A 26,229-nucleotide genomic window follows, 5' to 3' on the forward strand; every position below is an offset into this window, starting at 1 on the left:
TGAGTTGGATTGCGAATGTGAGAGAACTAAACATCTGGCAATACCTTTATTTTGTGTTTTCATTCTTGTAATTGGACCCTTCAAATCCTGACTCATTTGGTTCGACCCATCCCTCCAGGTGAGACATGGTGATTGTTGTTACAGTATATGGGCGTGCAACATGACCAACAAATGGAGCAGAGGCTGCAGAGAGGAAAGTCTCCGTAAAACGGAATGAGGGAATCACAATCAGATCAGCTGTGGTCTTAGTGAAAGGTGGGGCAGGATTGAATGGATCACTAATGCAACGTATTCATATATTTCTGTTTGTAACAAGCAAATTCCCCTTCTCTCCCAGTGTCCCATACTGGTGGGGAGTGAGTCACCACCTCCTGTTCATGCGTAACAGGATCCTGGGGCCTCACTAACCTCCGCGTTTCCTTGTGCCCCAGTCTTGAGCAGTTGTATGACTGCCTCCTGTTCCTGTGTCCCAATCTCAAGCAGTTGAGTGACTACCTCCTCTTCCTGTGCCCCAGTCTTGAACAGTTGTATGACTGCCTCCTGTTCCTTTTTCCAAGTCTCGAGTAGTTGATTGACTGCCTCCTGTTCCTCTGACCCAGTCTTCAGCACATGCCTTGAGTGACTGCCTCCTGATCCCCGGTTTGTGAAAATAGATATCCTCCTCCTCCTCCAGAGTAACTGACTCCAATCGCTCTGTGCTCACCTGCTGTACCTGTGAAATGGAATTGAGAGTCTGAATGGCCTCTTCACATTCCTTACAGCTTCTCTAGACTAAAAACCTTTCTCCTGTTCTGTAAAACACCATCAAAATCTGAATGATGTATTTTTGTATTTGACCATCAGTAATTGAGCAAACAAACTGATTGACAGAATTCAGAAGCTGAATAGCCTCCTCCTGTTCCTGTATTATATACTCAAGAGGCTATAGAGTCTCAGAGATGGACAACACAGAAAAAGACCCTTCAGTCCGGTCGTCCATCCCCACCAAGTATCCTAAATTAATCTCGTTCCCCTTGCCAGCACTTGGCCCATCTCCCTCTAAACAGTTCCCATCCATATGTCCATCCAAATGGCTTTTAATTGGTGTAACTGTACCTGCCTCCACCACCTCTTTTGGCTGTTCAATGCATACACACAGCAGTCTCTGTGTGAAAATGTTGTCCCTCATTTCCCTTTTTAAATCTTTCTCCACTCACCTTAAACCTTTGTCTTCTAATTTTGGACTCGCCTATCCTGGGGAAAAGACGTTCACTATTTACCTTATCGATGGTCTTCATGATTTTATAAACCTCTGTAAGATCACCCCTCAGCCTCAATGCTTGAAAATAGTCCAAGCCTATTCAAACTCTCCTGTGACTCTAACCATCCAACACCTGCAACATTCTTTTACATCTCTTCTGTACCCTTTCAAGTCTCCCTTTCCAACAGCAGGGAGATCAAAACTAAAGGCAGTATTACAAAAATGGCCAAACCAATGTCCTGTGCAGATGTAACATAACATGCAAACGCTTCGGCTCAAAGCACGGAACAATAAAGGGAAGATCATCAAATGCCTTCTTCACTGCGCTGTCTACCTGTGACGGCACTTTCAAGGAACTGCGAACCTGTACCACAAGGTGACACAGTAGCTCAGTGGCTAGCATTGCTGCTTCAGAGCGCAGCGACCTGGGTTTAATTCCATTCTTGAATGACGGCCTGTGTGGGGTTTATACATTCTCCCCGTGTCTGCGTGAGTTTCCTCTGGGTGCTACGTTTTCCTCCCACAGTACTAAAATATACAGATAAGGGTAGATTGGCAATGCTGACTTGCCCAAGCACCCAAGAATGTGTAGGGAAGGTGGATTAGCCAGGGGAAATGCAGGCTCAGAGGGATATGGTAGGGGTTTGTCTAGTGGGATACTGTTTAGAGGGTCGGTGTGGACTCGATGGGCCGAATAGCCTGTTTCCTCACTGTAGGGATTGTATAATTTCTATGGAGTTCTCCTTGCTTGGCAACTTTCGACAGGATCCTACCTACATATCTTGCCCTGATTTGTCTTGCCAAAATGAAACACTTCACATTTATCTAAAATAAACTCCATCTGCCACTCCTCGGCTCACCTAATCAAGGTCCCATTATATTCTGCGTTATCATTCTTCACTATCGACTGCACCACCAAATTTGGAATTATCTACAAACGTACTGACAATACTTCATATATTCAAAAGCAAATGAGTGCAGAAGTGACAAAAGGCAGTGGACCCACTCTTGATCTTTGCGGCACGCAACTGGTCACAGGCCTCCAAGTTCAATGAACAAATCTCCACTGTCATGTCCTGTCTCCAATATTCAAGAAAATGTTGGAATCAACTAGCGGGCTCTTCCAGGATTCCAGGCAGTCTAACCTTGCTAACCAGTCTACCATGTGGAACATTTTGGGTTTCTTGCTGCATTCCATAAAGGCAACATCCACTGCCATGCATTTATCAACCACCTTCATCACTTCCTCAAAAGCTTCCACCGATTAAGTGAGGCGTGATCTCCAAGGTACAAAGACCTCTTCAGTCCTTGTCTTTCCAAATGCATATACATCCTTTCCCTTAAAATCCCCTCCAACAATTCAGTCACCATTGACGTCAGGCTCACTGATGTATAGTTACCTGGGCTTTCTTTAATTTCTTAAATAATGACACTATGTTAGCAGCCCTCCAGTCTTTTGTCACATTACCTGTGGAAGTCAATGATTCAAATATATTAGCAAATGGCTGAGCAATCTCTTTCCTAGCTTCCCACAAACTTCTGGGATACAACTGATCAGGTCCCAGGGATTTGTTCACCTTTATGCGTTTTAAAATGTCAAGCACTTCCTTGTAATATAGACACTTTTCAAGATATCACTATATATTTCTCATTCTGTCGTTCTTGTAACCTCCTCCACATAAAATACTTGTTTAGTGTCCCTCCCATCTCCTGTGGTTCCACACATAGGTAGCCTTACTGATGTTTAAGGTGCCCTATTCTCTCCCGAGTTATTTGTTTTTGCCATTAAAGGATTTGTAGAATTTCTACAAAGCTTCGGTATCCCTATTTCTAAAGCCATCTCATTTCCACATTTTTTCTGGCCCGATTTCCGCACTGACTATACACTTACTGCTCTTATACTCCTCTCGAGATTCACTAGATCTCAGCTCTGTTTACCTGACATATGCCTCCTTCCTTTCCTTGATCAGTCCATCAATATATCGATCCATCCAGCACTCCCTGAACTCACCAGCCTTGCCCATCTCACTAATAGGAACTCGGTGTCTCTGGATTCTCTGAATCCACTTTTTGATTGCCTTGCATTTTCCAACCATCTCCTTACCTGTGAATAGGGTATTCCATTCAGCATTTCAAAGGACTCGCCCAACACTTTCAAAAAAACTGGCCTTATTCAAGGTTAGAACTTTAATGTTTACATCAGATCTTTCTTATTCATAACTGATTTAAAACTAATATTTATGCATAACCGACTTGAAATGTTAAATAAACACTTCTTGCCACTCCGTAACAGGCTCGAGAGGCTGAATGGCTTCCTCCAGTCCCTCTGTAATAGACTCAAGAGGCTTAATGGCCTTTTCTGTTTCTCTGTAATGGGCTCGAGGGGCTGAATGACATCCTCCTGTGCCCGTGTAACAGACCGGAGACATTAAATAACACAGCAACCTGTCGATTATGATCAGCCTGTAAACTGATGGAGGTCCATCCCTTCTCAGTTACAGAAACACAAACAACACAATGTACTCCAGGTACCTTCTCAGTGACACCTCATACAGCTGCAGCGACACATCTCTTTGTTTTGAATGATTCTGTTGGAAAAATGTGCCAACATTCCATCTTATCAAGTCGCAACACTCTAATGTGGCGTGAATAGCGTTCTGCTATCCGTCTGTAAGAGGCCCATAGGGACAAAATTTCTTCGCCCTGTTCCTGAGCAGCAGTCTCAATGCTCTGTCTCAAGGTTATGAAAGGAATTGATAACAGGGCACTTAAAACCAGGAGTAGCCTGACAATGGTCAATACGTACCATACGTTTTGATAAGGAATCCAGAAACTTGCCCACCTGACTTTTTTATGCAACCGATCTGTCATTTTCCAACTGCCTTCTTTAATAAACAAAATTGAATATACATAGACCCCAACAGTGTTCTATTAATACTCATATGTACAAGGAAAAAAAGATTTTAAAAGATTGAAAGATTTATGGTCCATCACTCAGCAACCCTCATCCATTCAATCCAAACCCAGTAAATGTTCCCATTTTATAGTGATATGTAAAGTGAGGTTTCGAACTGGTTAACTGAGCATGCTTGTTCAGGGACTGTGATTAATTTCAGTTTCCATGGATTATAATTATCCCAGTGGAGGGTTTCCATCTTTCAATGATAAATGGGCCCTGTTCAATGTGTTATTCCATAACATGAGCGGAAGCATCACCAACAGCACTGACAGGGATCAGCAGATCCAGAGAAAAGGGGAGCAGAGATCAGAATCTGAGAACATTAGGCTGGAATGTTCCAACAATGGATCAGAATCTGAGAACAATAGACTGGAATGTTCCAACAATGGATCAGAATCTGAGAACAATAGACTGGAAAATTCCTACAATGGAGAGGGGTTTACCCTATTATATTTGGTTTCTTTCGACATATTATGATGGGTTGTCATTATCATTTCAGATCTATTTTGTTCTTCTCATCATTAAATATTTTTATTATCCCTTCTTGGCTATCGTTGGTGTCCCTGCTAAGTGTTTTTTTTCTATAAAACAGTTATGACTGTATTACTGTTATTTCATATAGTCTATACTTCTTGCCACTTTTATTATCCTATTGAAACTCTCATTCCAGATTTTCACTCTAAAGCCCACTACTAACTACATCACTGAGCGTGTTCAATTACTGTTTCCCTCTCTGCTCTGGCAGTTTTACTCATGGGTCTCTATGTTGATCGACTCAGTCCGACTCATTGGAGACCCACAATGCATTGCATCATTGCCTTTGTTATTAAGAGCTTGGAGGTCACTGTCTACTGTTCTGGTACTTCCTTCCACTGTTTCCATCGCATCCCTGGCCAAAGTCTGCGGCTGAAGCAGACAAGTCACGACTGTGGATGATCCATTTGACAATGAGCTGATTCCTGACATCATACCTGACCATTTCTAACTTGAAATATTCACCACTCTAGAATGTATGTCACTGGTTTATTCCATCTGCTGTTTGAATTTTGAGCAATGAAGTACATTAGTAAGGAAGACAATAATCTGCTGCTGAAACTCCCGGCTTCAAACCTGCCGAAGCAAATCTGATTCGCACTCACACCAAACTCCCATCCATCTGTCATTCGTGTGCACGCGGATATATATTGCTATTGTGACTGGCAATGCCTTTATTTTAACATTCTCAAACACTTTGTCTCATCAGTCCATAAAACTTCTCACGTTCCCTCAGTTGATTATCCAAAAGCCTGCCAGTTGATCTTAGGTAAAACAGTTTCCTCCATATGTGTTCCTTCTCAAACAATGCTTTGCGTATTCCAGCACTCCAATCGCCACGCATTTTCTCTCAGTTTCTGATGAGCACACGCACACACACAGAGAGCAAACCTTCCCATTGTAGGCAGTAATCTGATGCGAGTATAGTTAGCATATGATAGTAAAGTTTGCAATACTCTCTATGCTGGGCAGATAGTGCAGTTTACTGAGCAACACACTAGCATGGTCTGCACAGCTCTCCATGCTGGGCTGTCATCTGTCCCAGTTTATGTTGTTTGTGGTGTTCTGTGAAACCGATTCAGAATTTGATGTAACAAGCCATTTCAGCTGATCTGACAATGCCTTTATTCAATTATCTCATTCTTGTAATTTTACTCTCGAAGATCTTACTTCTCCAGTTAGTCACACGGCCCTGTCTTTTTCCCCATAATTCCACAACATCTTTTCAGTTAATGAACTGTCTGTTTCTGTCTTTTATGTGAACCTCTCTGTCCCTCTGTATCGTTCCCTGGTCTTGGGTTTTGGTTCCTTGGTCTATGGAGTGCTGGCATTGTGCAGCTCTGAAATAATGAAAGGGTGTATGTGAGGCTATTGTTCACTTCTCTGTATGTCCCAGGTGATGGTCCATAGACAGGGGTGTATCAGAAGTTATGAGACACATCCTTGTAACTTGGTCTGTACCTGTATTTGTCCCTCTCAGGTGACCTTGCGGTCAGTGACACGAGGAAGCCCCTTAAGTAACGGACCAGACATCTAAATTGTCTGACAATGCTGTCACTTTAAAAAATATATTATTTTTTTCCTTTTTTTAAAAAATAACAGATATTAAAGACCAAACTGCCTGCTGAAAACGGCTCAAGTAAATAACTTACGACGCTTTCAGGGTTTTTAATAAATAGTTATCTCCAGCTGCTATTCTCTCTGAAACCTGTCTTCATGCTGCTCCCTCTTGGATTGGAGAACTGTATCCAAGAATGTATGTCTGAAATTTCCATTTCACCAAGGGGTTTGTTTGGGTGATGTTAGTATATTCGAACAGTTCATTTGTAGAAGGTAATATTTCCATTATTCTGTTAAGGTTTCCAATAGTTAAAGTATTCTAAATTCCTCTTCAATTTGTATGGATTTTCATAGCAGTGTTTATATATATTGTGTCTTGCTTAATGGTGAGTGGTTTGACTAGTAGCATCACATCTGAAACACCCAACTCACATCTACCTTTAAAATAAGAAAAGGTTGGCATCCAAGCTATCTTCTTAAAACAGTTTGAGGCAGTCTGGTTCATCTATAGCAAACTGGGGACTCTTGTCCGGTTCTAAATCGATCATACCAAATTCGGTTTAGAATTTGCAAACAGGTCATTCGAAACAACAATTCCGCCCCGACCCTCCGAGGAGTAACCTACCCAGACCCATTCCTCTCCCCTATTATTATACATTTACCCCGACTAAGGCACCTAACCCACACATCCTTGAAATGAAGAAGAAAGAGAGAAAAGGATAGAAGAAAAGCAGAGAGTTTCAACTTAAACAGTTAGCAATTAGAGAGGAAAGTTGACATAGAAGGCGGAGATGAAGGTAGACGGTCGGCGGGATGAGGAGGATAGTGAGGTTAAGCAACCCTATTGTAACCAATGGCCTAATGGAGTTCTGTTTAAATACATCACGGTATTATCTAAATTTGATGAGAAGGATGGGGAAGCCTTTTGATTTTCATTTGAGACAGTGGCTAAACCAGTGACAATGTGGATTTAGTTGATCCAAACAAAGCTGATAGGTATTTGCATCCCTATCAGAGGAGGTATCTGGTCAGTATGGGGTGGTGAATAAAGCCAAATGAAGTGCATCTGAGCTTGTTCCAGAAGCTGACAGACAGCGTTTCAGGAATCTAAAAAGAGATCCCTGGTTAAACGCACATTCAGTTTGAAAAGATCAAACAAAGTGAGCTTGAAATGTGGGTAAGGGCATTAAAAACAGAGCACATCTATATCACTCTTATAGAGATTCTTATTTTGGAGAAGTTCAACAATTCACTTCCTGCAGTCGTGAGAACTCGTGTGGAAGTGCAAAGAGTTAAAACGGCAAGACTAGAAGCTGAAATGGCTGATGATGATAATTGAGTTCAGAAATCAAGGTTTGGTTTCTGTGAAAGATTGAGAAGAATGTGCGAGATTTCTGAAAACAATTACCTGTGAGAGTAAGGTTTATTGGCAAAGGCCAGGAGTAGCAGGTAAAGAGGTTAGAGCATTAAGAGGTACAGAAGCTTGTAATTCTTTTATGCTGAGACTTGAGGAGCTATGTCTTTCAGAGGGACTATTGGAGAGATGAGAAGTGCTCTATTATGTCACGTGTGGTTGAAGTGTCCAGTGAAAACATCAACAGATGTATTCCACAATGGGGAAGGAGGCCTTGAGCTTGGTGTTGGCGTTACAACATTTCAGCATTTAAATTGTGAATAACATATATGAGACAAATCTTTATCACTGATCGTGACCCCTTAAAGTGTTTGGAGAATTTAGGGAGATAAATACCAGTCTGTTTCAATTGAGCTTATTATTGCTGCCATTCGGTTTGAAATTATACAGGTGACAGGGCGAGAAACTTAAGTTTTGATACGTTCTGTGGACTTGGATGAAGAAAGACAAAGGCATTCTGTGGCAGGAGTAAAATGTCTGAAATCGAAACTAGTTGTGAACATTTGTATGCTCAGAGTCCATGTAATGTATATGCATTTCAGTCTACTAACAGTGGAAGATTAGGAGGTCTAAAATGAATCCACATTTGTATACAGATGTATGATTCTATTAAAGAGGGAGTCGTGAGGATACTATCACTGTAAAAAGGTTATTTTCCCCTGTTTTAATTTTAAGAGACGTTTCAAAGGCAGAGGTGCAGAACTGCTGACTAAAAACAGTTTAAGTAAATAACTGAGAAAGCCTTTAGGTTTCATTAAACGGTGGTAACAATGAAAGGGCAGTGGGCAGCTCTCCCACACCAGGATTCCTCGTTTTGTTTTTTTACCAGCAGCATTCAGAAGCTGCTGGGGATTCCAAACGGGTTGGAAGTTTCAATAAATAATCCCTAGCTGCTTTTCTCTGAGATCTCTGTTGATGTTGTTTCCTCCTGGATTGGAAAACTGCTGTAAGGATATAGAACACAGAACATAGAACATAGAACAGTACAGCACAGAACAGGCCCTTCAGCCCACAATGTTGTGCCGACCACTGATCCTCATGTATGTACCCTCAAATTTCTGTGACCATATGCATGTCCAGTAGTCTCCTAAATGTACCCAATGACCTTGCTTCCACAACTGCTGCTGGCAACGCATTCCATGCTCTCACAAATCTCTGTGTCAAGAACCCACCCCTGACAGCACCTCGATACCTTACTCTAACCAGCTTAAAACTATGACCCCTCGTGTTAGTCATTTGAGCCCTGGGAAATAGTCTCTGGCAATCAACTCTATCTCTGCCTCTCATTATCTTGTATACCTCAATTAGGTCCCCTCTCCTCCTCCTTTTCTCCAATGAAAAAAGTCCGTGCTCAGTCAACCTCTCTTCATAAGATAAGCCATCCAGTCCAGGCACCATCCTGGTTAAACTCCTCTGAACCCTCTTCAAAGCATCCATGTCCATCCTATAATAGTACAACCAGAACTGGACGCAGTATTCCAAGTGCGATCTAAACAAAATTTTATAGAGCTGCAACAAGATCTCACGACTCTTAAACTCAATCCCCCTGTTAATGAAAGCCAAAACACCATATGCTTTCTTAACAACCCTGTCCACTTGGGTGGCTATTTTAAGAGATCTATGTACCTGCACACCAAGATCCCTTTGTTCCTCCACACTGCCAAGAATCCAATCCTTAATCCTGTACTCAGCTTTCAAATTCGACCTTGAAAATGCATCACTTCGCATTTATCCAGGTTGAACTCCATCTGCCACCTCTCAGCCCATCTCTGCATCCTGTCAATGTCCAGTTGCAGCCTACAACAGCCCTCTATACTGTCAACGACATCTCCAACGTTTGTGTCGTCTGCAAACTGGCTGACCCATCCTTCAATCCCCTCATCCAAGTCATTAATAAAAATTACAAACAGTAGAGGCCCAAGGACAGAGCCCTGTGGAACACCACTCACCACTGACTTGCAGGCAGAACATTTTCCTTCTACATACTATTCGCTATCTTCTGTTGGCCAGGCAATTCTGTATCCAGACAGCTCAGTTCTCCTGTATCCCATTCCTCCTGACCTTCCGAATGAGCCTACCATGAGGAACCTTATCAAGCGCCTTGCTGTAGTCCATATACGCCACATCCACAGCTCGACCCTCATCAACTTTTCTTGTCACATCCTCAAAGAACTTGATAAGGTTTGTGAGGCATGATTTGACCCTCATAACGCCGTGTTGACTGCATTTAATCAAGCCATGCTCTTCCAGATGTTCAAAATTCCTATTCCTCAGAATTCTTTCTAACACCCTGCAGATGACAGACGTGAGACTTACTGGCCTGTAATTGCCGGGGATTTCCCTGTTTCCTTTCTTGAAGAGAGGAATTACATTTGCCTCCCTCCAGTCCTCAGGTACGACTCCAGTGGAGAGCGAGGGTGCAAAAATCTTCGCAAGTGGCGAAGCAATTGCATTTCTAGTTTCCCAAAGCAGCCGAGGACAAATCTGGTCCGGGCCTGGCGACTAGTCAATCTTAATGTTTGACAAAATTTTCAGCACATCAGCTATCCATTCCAACATGCACGCCTACTCTTCAAAGGTTTTATTCACTACAAAGTTCCTTTCTTGCGTAACAACAGAAGAAAAAAACTCATTTAGCGCTTCCCCTACCTCCTCAGACTCCACACGCAAATTCCCTCTGCTATCCCTGATCGGCCTGACTCTTTCTTTGCCCCTTCTCTAATTCCTCCCCTAAGTGTAAAATGCCTTTGTGTTCTCACAAATCCGTTCTGCCAAGCCTTTCTCATGCTCCTCCTGGCTCTCCTCAGACGAGTTTTGAGTTCCTTCCTCGCCTGCCTGTAATCCTCTAGAACTGAGCTTGACCCTAGCTGCCTCCACCTTATGTAAGCTACCTTCTTCCTTTTGACGAGAAGCTCCACCGCTCTCGTCATCTAAGGTTCCATAAACTTACCAATTCTTGTCTGTCTCAGAGGGACATATTTATTCATCACTTACAACAAAAGTTCCTTAAACAGTCTCCACATGTCCATCGTGCCTTTACCATGGAACAATTGCTCCCAATGCATGCTTCCTTACTCATGTCTCATCGCATCATAGTTTTCTCTTCCCCAATTAAATATCCTCCCATTTTGCCTTATCTTCTCCTTCTACATAGCTGTGTAAAATGTGAGGCAGTTGTGGTCACTATCACCAAAATGTTCTCCCAACACAAGAACTGATACCTGACCCGGCTCGTTTCCAAGCACCAAATCTAGAATAGTCTCTCCCCTCGTCGGCCTGTCAACGAACTGAGTTAGGAAACCCTCCTGAACACACCTTACAAAAACATCTCCTTCCAAACCATTTGCTCGAAGGAGTTTCCAATCAATATTGGGAAAGTTAAAGTCATCCATTTCAACAACCCTACTAAGTCCACACTTTTCCAAAATCTAGAGACCTATGCTTTCTTCCATCTCTCTGCTGCTATTAGGGGGCCTGTAGTAAACCCCTAATGAGGTGACTGCTCTCTTGCTGTTCCTAATTTCCACCCATACTGTCTCAGAAGGCAGATCTTCCTTGACAATGGAAGCTTCTGTAGCTGTGATACCTTCTCTGATTAGTAGTACTACACCCCCTCCCTCTTCATTTTAAATACTCTAAACCCTGGGACATCCAGCAACCATTCCTGCCCCTGAGAAACCCATGTCTCTCTTATGGCCACAACATCATAGCTCCAGGTACTGATCCATGCTCTAAGTTCATCGCTTTTATTCCTGATACTCCTCGCATTAAAGCAAACGCACTTTAACTGATCCCTTGGTTCCTTCCCAGGAAATGCCTTCCAACTAGGTGGTCCACCTCTTGCTATTGCCTCATCTGCATCAACTATCACCTCCGGTACACAGCTCAGGTTCCCATCCCCCTGCCATACTAGTTTAAACCCTCTCGAACGACTCGAGCAAACCTTCCACCCAGGACATTGGTCCCATTCCAGTTCAGATGCAACCAGTCCTTCTTGTACAGGTCCCAGCTTCCCCAGAAGGCATCCCAATTATATACATATCTGAAGCCCTTCCTCCTACACCAGCTGCGCAGCCACGTGTTAAGCTGCGACCGCTCCCTGTTCCCTGCCTCGCTATCTCGTGGCACCGGTAGTAAACTAGAGAACGCTACTCTGTTCGTCCTGCTTTGCAGCTTCCATCCTAACTTCCTGAAATCACTTTTTATATCTTCAATCATTTTCCTGGCTATAACATTAGTGCCAATATGTAACATGATTTATGGCTGTTCGCCCATCCCTTTTAGAAGCTTATACACCCAATCAGAGACGTCCCGGACCTTGGCACCAGGGAGGCAACATACCTTCCGGGAATCCTGATCGTGACCACAAAATCTCCTGTCGATTCCCCTAACTATCGAGTCCCCTACCACGAGCACTTTTCTATTCTGCCCCCTTCCCTTCTTTGCCACAGCATCAGACTCAGTGCCAGAGAACTGACTGCTTTGGCTTTCCTGTGGTAGGTCATCCCCACAGCAGTATCTAAAACGGTATACTTATTGCTGAGGGGAATGTCCACAGCGGATCTCTGCACTGTCTGTCCCCTTTCCTTCCCCTAACTGTAACCCATCTATCCTTGTCCTGAGCCTTAGGAGTGACCAACTCCGGGTAACGCCTCTCAATTACCCCCTCAGCCTCCCGAATGATTCGTAGTTCATCCAGCTCCAATTCTAATTCTCTAACACGGTTTTCAAGGAGTTGGAGTTGAGTACACTTCCCGCAGTTGTAGCCAGCGGAGACGTGTGCCATGTCTCCCACCTGCCACATTCTGCAGGAGGAGCAAGACACTGCCCTAGCATCCATACCAGACTTATCTGAACACCTACTCAGTACTAAATTAGAAAGCTTAGTTCAAGTTGCTATCAAATTATTAACAAACTTATATTCAATAGAGGAAGTTTAGAATGAAGCTTACCTTATTAAATAGGTTAGAGGAGGACGGGTGGGAGACACTACAGTTGAAGACTCCTATGTATTTGAATATATCTTTGTGCCAAGCGGTGGAAACCAAGAAGGTACAGTATCTATTGTTGGTGTAAGTGTTCCAACATATAAGCTATCCCAAAATGTTCTTTCCTTTGATTGTATTTTTAATAAAGCGTTTTAATAGATTATATTTTGCTTAATGTCGAGTGGTTTGACCAGTCACAACATATCTGGAACGCAGACTTCCCATCTATATTCAAAATAAGGAAAGGTTTGGGTCGAAGCGGACTTCTTAAAACATTTTTCTGGGATCTGGTTTAGTCCACAACATTTGTAGCCGAGGGGTTTGTGACTGACTCCTGTAATTGAAAATTTAGTGCAGGGGATGGGGATGGTTTGCTGGAGATTGTGCTGTGAGCTGCCTCAAATATTCAGGGAGACCTGCGGATTTGGCGACCCAACTCTGGATGGAGCATGGCGACTGTAGTTACAACATCTGAGCCTGCAACATGAACAACAAATGGAGCAGAGGCTGCAGAGAGGGGAAGCTCTGAAACCACAGAGTGAGTGTGTGTGGGGAAAGGGATCTGCTGAATCCACCCAGGATTTTCCAGGAACAGCTTACCAAGCTCCACTTGACCCAGGAGCAGAGTGTGAGGCGCCCTGACTGAACAAGGAGCTGGTCACAGAGCGGTGTCACTTCCTTTAACACGACCTGCAGCTTCACACCAGAGGGAGGATGGTGCTGCCAGTGGCTGTGAGGGTCACTGTTTCATTCAGCTTCTATGATGCAGAACTTTCCAGGCAGTAGTGGGTGACATATCCATGATTTCCCAGTATCTCATCATCAATGTCACCATTCGGTGATGGAGGATATATATGGAGGATGAGGTCAATACATTCTTCCTCCCACAGCAGGGAGCTGCCGGGTGTATCCAGTATAGTTGGATTCCCGATGGTGTACATGGCACCTGCAGAGTACTCATGTCAATGGGGAGAGGTAGAGGAACTGTAGGAGCTCTCTCTGTATTCATATTACAGTGTACCCATGCACAGTACATCATGTTGGTGAATACCCACTGTCCTGGCAGCAGTCACGGCCTCTTCGTTCAGAAGCAGTCAGCCATTCCCATCGTCATCGGGTCTCCACGTAGAAATAAATGAATATATCTTGGATAAAGGCGGTCCCCTTGATGCACATTTCAAAACACCATCCCCACCACCAATCAACCACATCAAAGTATTCCATGTGTTCGGAGAGCAATAGGGTGACTTGGAGGATGTGGGAGCTGACGATCATGGATGGGGCAAAACCTCCCATGTCTAAACGGATCTGAGTGAACCATCCAGTACACAATATCATGAAGCCTTGTAATCCCTATCAATTCAGTAACATATTACTTTCCATTATTCCTGTAAATGAAATGACAGGTTTTATCATGTTAAATTCCATCGGCCATACTATTATAGAACATAGAACATAGAAGAATACAGCGCAGTACAGGCCCTTGGGCCCTCGATGTTGCGCCGATCCAAGCCCACCTAAACTACACTAACCCACTATCCTCCATATACCTATCCAATGCCCGCTTAAATGCCCATAAAGAGGGAGAGTCCACCACTGTTACTGGCAGGGCATTCCATGAACTAACGACTCGCTGAGTGAAGAACCTACCCCTAACATCAGTCCTATATCTACCCCCCCTTAATTTAAAGCTATGCCCCCTTGTAATACCCGACTCAATACGCGGGAAAAGGTTCATACTGTCGACCCTATCTAACCCCCTAATCATCTTGTACACCTCAATCAAGTCACCCCTAAACCTTCTTTTCTCTAGTGAAAACAGCCCCAAGTGCCTCAGTCTTTCCTCATACGATTTTCCTTCCATACCAGGCAACATCCTGGTAAACCTCCTCTGCACCCGTTCCAATGCCTCCACATCCTTCCTATAGTATGGCGACCAAAACTGCACACAATATTCCAGATGCGGCCGTACCAGAGTCTTATACAACTGCATCATGACCTCAGGACTCCGGAACTCAATTCCTCTACCAATAAAAGCCAGTACGCCATATGCCTTCCTCACCGCACTATTTACCTGGGTGGCAACTTTCAGAGATCTGTGTACATGGACACCAAGATCCCTCTGCTCATCCACACTACCAAGTATCCGACCATTAGCCCAGTACCCCATCTTTTTGTTATTCTTCCCAAAGTGAATCACCTCGCACTTAGCTACATTGAATTCCATCTGCCACCTTTCTGCCCAGCTCTGCAGCTTCTCTATATCCTGCTGTAACCTGCCACATGCTTCCTCACTGTCAACAACTCCTCTGACTTTCGTATCATCCGCAAACTTGCTCACCCAACCTTCTAACCCCTCCTCCAGGTCATTTATAAAAATGACAAACAGCAATGGTCCCAAAACAGATCCTTGCGGAACACCGCTAGTGACGGCACTCCATGAAGAAACTTTGCCATCAACTACTACCCTCTGTCTTCTTCCATCCAGCCAATTCCTAATCCAAACCTCCAACTCACCCTCAATGCCATATCTCCGTATTTTCTGCAGTAGCCTACCATGGGGAACCTTATCAAACGCCTTACTAAAATCCATATATACCACATCTACCGCTTTCCCCTCATCAACCTCCTTCGTCACCTTTTCAAAGAATTCAATAAGGTTTGTGAGGCACGACTTGCCCTTCACAAAACCATGCTGACTATCCTTGATCACATTATTCCTATCCAGATGTGCATAAATCCTATCCCTTACAATTCTCTCTAAGACTTTGCCCACAACAGAAGTGAGACTCACCGGCCTATAGTTACTAGGGCTATCCCTACTCCCCTTTTTGAACAAGGGAACCACATTTGCTATCCTCCAGTCTTCTGGGACTACTCCTGTAGACAAAGAGGACATAAAAATCAAGGCCAATGGCTCTGCAATCTCCTCCCTTGCTTCCCAGAGAATCCTAGGATAAATGCCATCAGGCCCAGGGGACTTATCTATTTTCACCTTTTCCAGGATTTCCAACACCTCTTCTCTACATACCTCAAAGCCATCCATTCTACTTATTTGTGACTCAGTATTCTCATCGACAACAATGCCCTGTTCCTGAGTAAATACTGAAGAAAAGTATTCATTCAGTGTCTCCCCAATCTCTTCCGCCTCCACACGCAACTTCCCCCTACTATCCTTGACTGGACCTATTCCTACCCTAGTCATTCTTTTATTCCTAACATACCTATAGAAAGCCTTAGGGTTTTCCCTAATCCTATCGACTAAGGACCTTTCATGTCCCCTCCTTGCTGCTTTTAGCTCTCTCTTCAGGTCCTTCCTGGCTACCCTATAACTCTCAATCGCCCCAATTGAACCTTCACGTCTCATCTTGAGATAGGCCGCCCTCTTCCATTTAACAAGGGATTCCAATTCCTTATTAAACCACGGCTCCCTCGCACGACCCTTTCCTTCCTGTCTGACAGGTACATAATTATCAAGGACACTCAATAGTTGCCCCTTGAACAAGTTCCACATATCATTTACACTCTTGCCTTGGAGTCTACTTTTCCAAGCCACACATCCTAAGTCATGCCTCACCGCATCATAATTTCCCTTACCCCAGCTATAATTCTTGCCCTGTAGTACACACTTATCCCTCTCCATCACGAGTGTAAAAATCACCGAATTATGGTCACTATCCCCAAAGTGCTCACCTACCTCTAATTCTAACACCTGGCCTGGTTCGTTACCCAGAACCAAATCCAGTATGGCCTCACCTCTTGTTGGCCTGTCTACATATTGTGTCAGGAAACTCTCCTGCACACATTGAACAAACACTGACCCATCTAACGAACTTGAGCTATAGCTTTCCCAATCAATATCAGGAAAGTTAAAGTCCCCCATAACAACCACCCTATTACTGTCACTCATCTCCTGAATCACCTTCCCAATCCTTTCTTCAATGATTCTAGGACTATTAGGAGGCCTGTAAAAGACTCCTAACAGGGTGACCTCACCTTTCCTATTCCTAACCTCAGCCCAAACTACCTCAGATGGCAAGTCCTCATCCATTGTCCTTTCCACCGCTGTAATACTATCTTTGACAAGCAATGCCACACCTCCCCCTCTTTTACCCCCACTTCTGACCCTACTAAAACATTTAAATCCCGGAACCTGCAACAGCCAATCCTGTCCCTGTTCTAGCCATGTCTCCGTAATAGCCACAACATCGAAGTCCCAGGTACCAACCAACGCTGCAAGTTCACCTACCTTATTTCGTATACTTCTTGCATTGAAGTATACACACTTCAAGCCACTTCCCTGTTTACAGGCACCCTCCTTGGAAATTGATGCCATGTTCCTCACCTCCCTACACTCCAGGCCCTGCACCCTGAAGCTACAATCTGGGTTCCCATGCCCCTGCCGAGTTAGTTTAAACCCCCCCCAAGAGCACTAGCAAACCTCCCCCCAAGGATACTGGTTCCCCTCAGGTTCAGGTGTAGACCATCCTGTTTATAGAGGTCCCACCGTCCCCAGAAAGAACCCCAGTTATCCAAAAACTGGAACCCCTCCCTCCTGCACCATCCCTGAAGCCACGCATTTAATTGTTCTCTCTCCCTATTCCTCGAATCTCTATCACGTGGCACGGGTAACAAACCAGAGACAACAACTCTGTTTGTTCTAACTCCGAGCTTCCAACCTAGCTCCCTGAAAGCCTGTCTAACATCCTCAGCACTCCTCCTACCTATGTCGTTGGTGCCAATGTGGACCACGACTTCGGGTTGCTCCCCCTCCCCCTCCAGGACCCGGAAAACACGATCAGAGACATCACGTACCCTTGCACCTGGGAGGCAACATACCAAACGTGAGTCTCTCTCGTTCCCACAAAACCTCCTATCTGTGCCACGAACTATCGAGTCCCCAATTACTACTGCTCTGCTCTTCTTCACCCTTCCCTTCTGAGTAACGGGGACAGGCTCCGTGCCAGAGACCTGAGCCCCGTTACTTACCCCTGGTAAGTCATCCCCCCCACAAGTATCCAAAACGGTATACTTGTTCTTGAGGGGAATGGCCGCAGGAGGTCCCTGCACTGGCTGCTTCCTCCCAGTCCCCCTCACTGTAACCCATCTATCTGCCATCTTTGGAGTTACTACTTCCCTATAACTCTGATCTATGACCCCCTCTGCCTCCCGAATGATCCGAAGTTCATCCAACTCCAGCTCCAGTTCCCTAACACGGTCTTGGAGGAGCTGGAGATGGGTGCACTTCCTGCAAGTGTAATCGGCAGGGACGTCGATGGCATCCCTCACCTCATACATGTTGCAGGAGGAACATTGCACTGCCTTCACTGCCATCCCTCTAAAGCTAACTGTTTAAAAAAAAACTGTGTCTAAATAATACAAGCAAAATTCAGCACTTACCTGCTTGCCACAACAGATGTGGCAACCCCTTGATGAGGCTGATGTCTGTTCCACTTTCCTGCCATCTCTCCATCCTAAAACTCTAGTCTCTTGTTGGAGATTGCGCCACATGAAAAGATATCCACTCCACATCGACACTTTCAATTACTTTTAGCATTTTACAGCTCTCAATGAGATCTCCTTTCATTCTTATTATCTATTATCTATTGCCTTTACCTCTCTGAATCTATTTGCAGACTCTATACCCTCTCTTGATACTTTACTCTCTTGCTTATCACAGCGACATCACCAATATTAGCATCTGTATATCTGTTCCATCCTCCTCATCATTAGTATAGACTGTAAATCATTGAGAACCCAGCGCTGATCACTGCGTGACCCTACTGTTACGTTCTTTCTAACTGATTTATCCTGAGTGCCTGCTTCCTGTATGATACTCAGTCCTCTCCCATTCCTGTGCAACACAGTCTAAGAGGTGAATAAGAACAAGGAGCATCTGTGAGGAATCCAACCCCTTGATGAGGCTGATGTCTGTTCCACTTTCCTGCCATCTCTCCATCCTAAAACTCTAGTCTCTTGTTGTAGATTGCGCCACATGAAAAGATATCCACTCCACATCGACACTTTCAATTACTTTTAGCATTTTACAGCTCTCAATGAGATCTCCTTTCATTCTTATAAACTCGAGAGTATAGGCCTAAACTGCTCAATTTCTTTTCATAAGACAAACACTTCAAATATGGAATCAATCTAATGAAGCTCTTCTGAATTGCCTCCAATGGAAATACCTCATTCTGCAGGACGCCCAAACTGTACTCCAGTTGCAGCCTCACTAATGCCTTGCATAGCTACACCAACACTCCCTAACTTTCTACTCTATCCTTTTATAAATAAACACTGAAATTATGCTTGCAATTCTCATTACTTGCAGTACCCCCATGCAGGTTCTCTGTGATATGCAAGCAGGCATCCAGATCCCTCTGCACCTAAGCACTTTGAACTTTCTCTCCATTTAGATAATTGTTTGTATTTCTATGATACTGGCCAACTTGAATAGCCCCATATTTATTCACTTTAATTTTCCTTGACAAATGTTGGCCCATTCATCCAACCTATCCATATAGTTTTAAAATCTCTTGCATCACCATTCCAAAGTAATTTACCACCGATGTTAGTGTCATCTGAAAATGTGGCACTGTATTTTCTATCCCATCAACCGAGTACAGTAATACCGTCAATTGCAAGTGGTTGAGGCATGAGAACTGAAATCAATGACACACCACAAATTGCATTTGCCAAAAGAAAATTACACATTTCTTCCATCTGACTACATTTTGTTGATTAACCAATCCTCCATCCAAGCTAATAAATTACTCCTAAACTCATGTTGGCTGATCTTAGCACTTGCTCTTTCGAGAAGCAACATATCCGACGCCTTCAGGAAGACCAGATATGTTCCATCTACAGGATTCCCACGATCCACCTTGTTTGGGGCGCCTTCAAATAACTCAAGCAAACAATTCAAACACGATTTAGCCTTCATAAAACCATGTTGACTCTGACGGATTGTGGTTTAATTTTGCAAATGTCCTGAACAATGGCCTCTAGCAATTTGCCTTAAATTACAATAGTTTATTGTTCCCTAATGTATACCAATTTTATAAATTCTTCACTTTCGAAAACCTTTACGTTTTCTTCGAATTCCTGTTTAATGGACACAAGGCTTTAAGAGGTCTACTCCAATTGCTGAGTAAGAGCCATGTGTGGCTCAATGCACTCATCATCCTGCTGATGTACAAAATAGATGGACTGACGTCTTTCTAGTGTTCCCATGTTGTCATCTCCAAGGCCAGAATGATCAACTGAAGATGCATTAGAGGATTTGGAGATTATAGTACCTTACTGTTGCTGTCTAACATTTTGAGGGGCTGATGGGTCTTCTCATACTTCTCCATAACAGGTGGAAATACTGAACGGTCTCCTCATGTATCCCGGAGATAGGACCGAGGGATTGATTTGTCTTCTCTTGTTCCCATACAACAGACACGTGTCTAAATTACCTCTTCATTTCTCATGAAAGAAGTGTCAGATAGTTTTTATCCTTCTCCAATTCCCTTACAATAGGCTCAGTGGGTCTGAATGACCTCCTGTTATCCCAGTGTCCCAGTCACTGTGTGATCTCTTCCAGTTCCTATGTTACAGAATTGAGGAGGCTGAATGGACTGATCCCGTTGCTGTTTAACAGGATACTGTTGCAGCATGGCCTACTGTTATAGGCTCGAGTGGCTGATTGGCCCCCTTCTGTAAATGTATATCAGGCTCCAGGGGCTGAATAGCCTCGTCCTGTTTTGGTGTAACAGGTTCGAAGGCATGAATATCCTCGTGTTGTTCCTGTATAACAGGCTGGAGAACGGAATGGATTCCTCCACTATCTGTGTAATTCACTTCACTTGTTGACTCCTTCTGCCATCAATGTTCAAATAAGATCATCTTTAATTTTTGTAAACTCCAATGGCTATTGGGTCAACCTGATCATTCTTTCATTATAAGCTAGCACCTTTATTGCAGGAATCAGGTGAGGGAACCGTCTCTGAGCTGCTTCCAATATAACAACAGCCTTTCTTCATTGAAGAGATTAAATCGGTACACACTACTCCAGATGTGATCTCAAACTTTAGTTTCTCCAGATCTCCCGTTATGTTCATGGGGGAGTAGAGAAGGACAACGATTTTCCAGTATGCTTCGTGGGTGGCACGGTAGCAAAGTGGTTATCATTGCTGTCTCACAGTGCCAGAGACCCGGGTTCAACTCCCGCCTCAGGGGACCGACAGTGTGGAATTTGCACATTCTCCCTGTGTCTGCAAGGGTTTCCTCCCACATTCCAAACATGTGCAGGTGAGGTGAATTGGCCATGCTAAATTGCCCGTAGTATGAGGTGAATGGATATGGGTAGGTTTCGGCGGGTTGGTGTGGACTTGTTGCGCCGAAGGGCTTGTTTCCACACTATAAATCATCTAACCTAACCTAATCACTAAGACCCTGTACAGCAGTAGCAACACTTTACCAGCCTGCTGTAAGGTTCCCACCCATTTGGAGCAGTCTCAGCTCTCTGGGGAAATACAGATCATTGGTGGAAGATCATTCTTCTTCTCTATTCCATCAACATAATAGGAGATCTGGAGGAATTAAAGTTTGAGAAGATCATAAATGATATAGCGAGATGACCTCTACTATTAATCTCCCCAGAGCCCACGTCGCTCAGATTCCACAGAATCCAATAAGATAGAGCGCAAAGAGGAGCAAATATTGTTGGGAGTTATATATCAAAGTGAAAACTGCAATACAAATGCTGCACGTGTTATAAAACAGGAAATGAGATATACACATTTGTGAGTACTTCAGTAATAACGTACTGTTTAAGTTATATCTAAACTGTTTTAACCCAATTGAATGTTAATGCTGGGAAAATGGATTTCATGACCATGTGAGAGATGGTTTATATGAACATTATGTCGAGCACTGAGCAGGAACTTAGGTTATTTAGGAATTGGCGTTGAGTGATCAGAAGAGCTAATTGAAAATTTTGCTGGAAATGACTTTTTAGGAACAGTGCCCACAATGTAATGGTTTTCTTTTATGCTGTTTGAGTACACGACAGTTTTTTGTTTTATTTGAAGTAACGGTTATAAATCTGAGTCATGCAAGCCCTGAAGATGTGAGGAGAAAGTGGGGACTACAGATGCTGGAGATCAGAGTCGAAGAGTCTGGTGCTGGAAAAGCAGAGTCAGGCAGCATACTAAGAGCAGATAAATCGATGTTTCGGACATAAGCCCTTCATCAAGAATTAAGCTTAAGGGCCAAGGGGGCTGAGAGATAAATGAGAAGTGGGTGCGGCAGGGGGGAGGTAGCTGGGATTGTGATAGTTTGATGAAGGTGGTGTTGAAAGTGATAGGTGACAAAGGAAGACAGAACGCTTCATCTACTGCATCCATTAAACTCAGCGTGGTCTTCTCTACATTGGAGAGGCAGGAGGTCAACTTGTGGATCATTTCAGAGAACATCTCTGGGACAGTAACATTGAACAAATCCATCGACCTGTGACTGAGCATTTTAACTCCCCTTCCCACTCTTCCAAGGACATGAGGGTTCTAGACCTTCTCCATTGCCAACCGGAGCCACCAGAAGCCTGGAGGAAGAAAGCCTCCTCTTCTGCCGTGGGACCCTCATGCCACAGGGGATCATAGTGGATTTCCCCATTTCCCCAAAACCGACCTTATCCCACTCCAATCTTCCAAGTCAGCGCCGTCCTTTTGAACGTTCCTTTATATCCACCTTCCTTCCTATCAATCTGGTCCACCCTCCTCTCCGACTATCACAATCTCCCCCACATTCATCTACCTATGAGATGAAAGGAGGCAGCTTAGAAAAATGCCAAGTGTTGCAGTAAACCAGTGGATTCAGAGAAATGTAGGACCCAGCAAAGGATGACCAAGAAAGTGAGAAGAAAATCAAAAAGAGAAAAAGCGTGTAAACGAAAGAAAAACATAAAGACTGTTAAAAAGCGTCTATCAATGTCTGAAAAAAAATAAAAACAAGGTCTAACGTGGAGCAGTTGGTGCGCGTTCAGGATAATTTATTGCAGAGAACAGAGAAATCGCAGGGAAAACAAACAGTTTCTTTGCGACTATCTTCATGGAGGAATCTCCAGAAAATCTTCCAGAAATACCAAGTGACCATGGGACTTGTGTAAGTAAAGTCTAACATCATTCTTATCAATGTTGAGGTCATCTTTGAAAAGAAAGCTGGATGGAATATTTATAAATCTGACAGACTAGATGTACTTCATACAAGAATTTCAGAGGAAGTAGCAATAGACATGTTGATTGCATTGCGGATTTTCACTTTATTGTCCGACACATTCCCGAAAGGCATTTAGCCAATCTGGATAAGGCAAAGGTTATAAATATTATCCAACAATTTAAGGAAGGATGAATTTGGAGAATGGTGAACTACAGACCAGCTATTTTCTCATCCGCAGTCAAGTTTCTGTTGGACCCGATTACAAAGAACATGCTACTAGATATTTAGAAGATAATAAAATAACTGGAGAGTGTGAGGATGTACCGATGAAATTAAAACCAGAAGTGGCAAACATTTTTTGGAATGGTTTGAAGATGATTCTTGTGGACAGAGGCAATGAAGAACCAATGTATAACGAATAGTTGGATATTCATGAGAACTTTTTTAAAAATCACACGGTAAGCTCATATGAAAAGTTAAAGCGAGAGTTATTAGGAAGAATACATGCAAATGGGAAAGTAAAAATTAGCTTTACATTCATGTGAATGCAATTGGAATATAGAGGATGTCGTGCACCAGTTGTATTAAGTGTTAATTAGACTACACTTAGAGTATTTTGTATCGTTCGGAGTCCCAATCTAAGAAAGAACATATTGACTACAGAGGAACTGCAAAAGGTATTATCCAGATTAATCCCTAAAATGGCAAGATTGTCTGATGTGGAAACTCAGCCTGTGATCTCGAGTTTCAAAAAATGAGAGGTGATTGCAAATGAAACTTAGAAACATAGCGGGGACTGAATAACAGAAGGACATGGAGAAGTACAAGCAGGCGAGATCTGGGAGAATCCCACGATATTCTACACGGACAAGTAGAACAGAATAATCAGCAAACAGTTAGTGTCCATTAGGAACCAAAGGGGCAATCTGTGTGTCAAGCTGGAGAACATTGATAGATTGTTACATGAAACCTTCACATCTATTTTACTTGGGAGAAGGAGGATCCACGTACAGAATTCAAGAAGATGGACTAGGAAGCTCTTTAACAGATTGCTGTAAAATACGAGAAAGGATTTGAGGTTTTGTTCTGTATAAATTTGGACCAATCTCCATGTCTGAATCAGTTGTATCACAGACAACTGTTGGGGTCAAAGGAGGAAAGACCCTGACTGAATATTTTAATTAGAATCTGACCATAGGGGAGGTGCCAGAGAACTGGAGAACTGCAAATGCGATTCCACTTCACAGTAAGGGTGGGAGAGATAGACCAGGAAACTATAGACGAGCGAGTATTCGATCACTGTTAAGGAAACTACTGGAGAAAATAGGCAAGGAGAATATCGAACTCCAATCAGAGTTGCAAGGTTTGATCAGGGATAATCATCATGACTTCATCAGGAGGAACTCGCATCCAATGGATTTGATTGAATTACATTGAGAAGGTCAATTATTTAGTTTTGTAGGAAGACTTTTGTCAAATTTCTACCTGGGTAAATGAAAAATAAAGCGAAATCTCACAATATGATGGATAACTTGACAAGTTACAACGAAAATTGTCTTAGTAGCAGGAGACAGAGGGTGTGGGAGAAGGCTGTTTGTGTGACTGGAGACCATGTCCCCTGGTGTACCACAAAGATCAGTGTTGGGTCCCTTATTGTTTGTGTTATTCATAACAAAATATAGATCTGAATGTGGAGGGGGCTAGGTGGAGAGTGGGGAAGGTGTGATAAGTAAGTGTATGTCTGACATAAAGATTGGCTGGGTGGTTCGCAGTAAAGAGGAAGGCCTTAAGTTACAGGAAGATGCAGATGGAATAGTCAGTTGGGCAGACAAATGGCAGATGGAATGTAACCCTGATAAATATGAGGTGATGCACTTTGGGAGAAGGAAGCAGACAGGGGAGGACTCAATGAATGGCAGCACACTAGGAAGCTCAGATTGTGCATCTCCACACATCCCTGAATGTGACTGGACAGGGTAATGCTTAAAAATGTGTTGCTGGAAAAGCGCAGCAGGTCAGGCAGCATCAAAGGAGCAGGAGAATCGATGTTTCGGGCAGATTCCTGAAGAAGCCTTATGCCCAAAACGTTGATTCTGCTGCTCCTTTGATGCTGCCTGACCTGCTGCGCTTTTCCAGCAACGCATTTTTTAAGCTCTGATCTCCAGCATCTGCATTCCTCACTTTCTCCTGGACAGGTTAATGGACTAGTTAAGAATTGGACCTTGGGTGTAGCGTTTCCTAATCAGGGAGTAGATTATACGAGAAATACAGGGCTCTGGTTCGGCCAAAATTGAGTACTGTGTGTAGCTCCGTGAACCACATTTCAGGAAGGATGTGATTGTACTGGAGAGAGTGCAGAGGTGATTCCCCAGGATGTTCCCTGGGATGGAGCACAGAGTCTATGCCCCTGTGAGGGTATGGTGTGGAAGGTCAATTATTGAGCAGTTTAAGGCAGGAATTGATGGATTTCTGAAGACTTATAATCATAAGGGTTATAAAAGTGAACTGTATTAGCTTGTTAAATTATGTCAATGTGAGAAATATGAGAAAACAAGTGCAGTTTCCTTACAGTTTGAAACCATAGAATGGAGAATGGGGAATAGGGAAATGGCATAACTATGAAGCCACTACTTCAGTTCTGTCTTCACAAAACTTTCTACTAATACAAGGAAAACCGAGTCTGGTGTAGGAAAATGATAGAGTACATGGAACATAGAACATAGTAAGTAAATGGTTTCGCAGAAATTATTGTGGCTGAAATTAACGGTCATAGACAACACTAACATAGATTTATGAAATGGGAATTACGTTTGAGAAACAGAATGGGAGACAAATGAAAGAGAAGCAATGGATGTAAAACATTTTGTGTTTTAGAAAAATGTTTTGTAAAGCTCCAAGCCCAATTTACAAAATCAAATCTGAGTGGATTGGGGATAATATATGAACATGTTTCCAGAGTGGGAGAGCTGGCAGGAAACAGTGAATAGAAATAAACAGACTCGTCAAGTAATAGCCTGACATTTCCTGAAAGGTATGGTTCTGTGAGTATGACTATGTCCCAGACTCCCCATTACCTTCCCCAGATATCTCCTGTCTCATCAGCAGGACGGACACAACACACGTGACGGTACAGTGGGATACAGTTGGAAGGGAATTGCTCTTGGAGTCCTCAACAGTGTGTCCGTATCCCATGAAGTCTCATGGCATCAGTTTGCACATGGGAAAGGAAACCTCCTGCTGATTACTATGTACCAGCCTCTATCAACTGATGAATCAGTATTCCTCCATGCTTACCAACACTTGGAGGAAGCACTGAGGGTAGCATGTACGCAAG

This window comes from Chiloscyllium plagiosum, unplaced genomic scaffold, assembly GCF_037043375.1.
Source record: "Chiloscyllium plagiosum isolate Xiang-an unplaced genomic scaffold, Cpla_swu_hap1 HiC_scaffold_29, whole genome shotgun sequence".
In the NCBI taxonomy this organism is placed as follows: domain Eukaryota; kingdom Metazoa; phylum Chordata; class Chondrichthyes; order Orectolobiformes; family Hemiscylliidae; genus Chiloscyllium; species Chiloscyllium plagiosum.